Here is a 2,500-nt window from a genome sequence, read left to right as displayed (position 1 = left end):
GTAAAGCAGAATATATCTTTTATTTATTTGCTGCGTATACTACACGAGTTACTCAGGAACCTAGAGTTTTTCCTATCACGCACGCACGCACAAAAAAAAAAAACCCCACACATGCACACAGACTTGTATATAACAACCATACACGCACATCATGCCCTGGCGTACACACATACGCTCTCACACTTACACATTTGAAGATATGTCATCATGGAGACAGGTTACCGTCCAAACACTGGTGTATTACGTCAGCTAGGTAACTACCTATGTGACAGCTATCACGTAAACGTCTGTTGTTTCTGCTACAGCTGGTGATTGTAATAACTGTCAGTTATGGGATTCCGTGTGGGTCAGTGTTAGTGGAAGCGGTAGTGGAAGCGGTAGTGCAGGCAGCGGCGGCGGGGGGTGGGGTGGGGTGGGGTGGGGTGGGGTGATGGTTCGTGGGAAGGGGGTGTCGTTGCTGATGACATCGGCAGTGTTAGTGGCGGTGGTGGCGGTGGCGACGGTAGTGGGACGGGGTGGCGGGCGTTATTTGTCCTGATGAAAGACATTGGAGGTGTTGGCGGTAGTGGAAGTGCCAGTATTGGTATCGCTGCTGTTGTTTAGCCCAAGGTCAGTGTTGTTCAAACAGACCAGTGACAAAACTTAATTGCAGCTTTCATGATTCAGTTTTCCTCCGGGCATAAGTGCATCAGGGACTAAATTATTCAGTGTAGCCTTCTATTTTTAAGCGAGTAATATGAGAAAGATTAAAGGCGGCGAGCCTCCAGAAACGTTAGCACGCCGGCTGAAATGCTTAGCGATACTTCATCTTTCTTTACGTTCTGGATTCAAAATCTGCAGAGGTCGACATTGCTTTTTATTCATTGGAGGTCGCTAAAATAAGTACCAGTTGAGCTCTGGGGTTGATCTAATCGATTTACTCCCTCCCAGAACTTGCTGGCCTTGTACACAAATCTGAAACCAATATTATCCAGACGGTGAGCTGGTGGAATCGTTAGAACGCCGGGCAAAATGCTTGGCAGCATTTCGTCCGTCTTTACGTTCTGAGTTCAAAATGCGCCGCGGTCGACTTTGCCTTTTATTCATTCGGGGTCGATAAAATGAGTACCAGTTGAATACTGGGGTTGATCTAATCGACTTATTCACTCAGCGGAACTTGCTGGCCTTATGCCAAAATTTGAGACCAAAACATGGAAGATTTGGTGGTTATTTCTAGTCGGTTGATATATCAACGAAGAGGCTCCCTTTCTTTTCTACTCTAGGCACAAGGCCCGAAATATTTGGGAAGGGTGCCAGTCGATTAGATCGACCCAAGTACCCATTTGGTACTTAATTTATCGACTCCGAAAGGATGAAAGGCAAAGTCGACTTCAGCGAGATTTGAACTCAGAACGTAAAGACGGAGGAAATTCCGCTAAGCATTTTGCTTCGCATGCTAACGATTCTGCCAGCTCGTCGTAACAGGGTGTGAGTTGGATTCCCGGCGTTGTGTTGTGTCCTTGAGCAAAACACATTCTTTCACGATGCTCCAGTCCACTCAGCTGGCAAAAATGAGTTGTACCTGTAATTCAAAGGGGGCCAGCCTTGTCACATTCTGTGTCACGCTGAACCTCCCTGAGAACTACATTAAAGGTACACATGTCTGTGGAATACTCAGCCACATGCACGATAATTTCACGAGTAGGCTGTTTCGTTGATCGGATCAACTGGAACCCTCATCGTCTGAGGGTTACCGACTGAGTGCCATTTCAGGATTATTCTTTCAACAGATTGTTCTCTGTAGAGTTTTGGTCACTAACATCATGCCTAATGTACAGATAGGATCGTGACGGTATCTTTAGAGTGGTGCTTATGATGCGATATCTTTGTTAATTCCGCAGTCTGCCTCTGTTATCACATCTATTTCTTTTTTTACCTGCATCTTATCACCTTTGTTCATAAGGTACTGTGTTGTTATTTCCTGTTCTTAGATTGTCAAAACATACCTTGTAAACGAGCGAGGTGTTCCGTTGATCGGATCAACTGGATCTCGGATCGTTGTAAACGAGAAGGCTGTTCCATTGTTCGGATCAACTGGATCCCGCATCGTTGTAAACGAACAGGCTGTTTCGTTGATCGGATCAACTGGATCTCGCATCGTTGCAACTGATAGAGTGCCACTTTATGATCGAACTGCCCCCGTCATTCCCATTTTATCTTATGTTCTGACAACATCCAATGTCATTCCCTTTGTTTTAGAAGACAAGGTATATTGTCAGAGGAAAATGATGGCTTTTTCTGGCACGTAGAGAGAAACCTCCCTCAGGTAAAGATGAAGGGACAGGTAAAGTAATTTTACAAGAGTAAAATTATTTTAATTGCCCAGACTGGCTGCGAGCTGTAACCAAACGTGATCAGTGATTGTGTGTTAGAAAGAAACGGGGATGGGGAGGAGAAGCCATAAGTACAGGTGAGAGAGAAAGAGAGAGAGAGAGAAAGAGAACAGATAGACAGACAGACA

Source organism: Octopus bimaculoides, chromosome 13 (genome assembly GCF_046866305.1).
Source record: "Octopus bimaculoides isolate indiv1 chromosome 13, ASM4686630v1, whole genome shotgun sequence".
NCBI classification, from domain to species: domain Eukaryota; kingdom Metazoa; phylum Mollusca; class Cephalopoda; order Octopoda; family Octopodidae; genus Octopus; species Octopus bimaculoides.
This window is presented reverse-complemented; position numbering follows the sequence as displayed.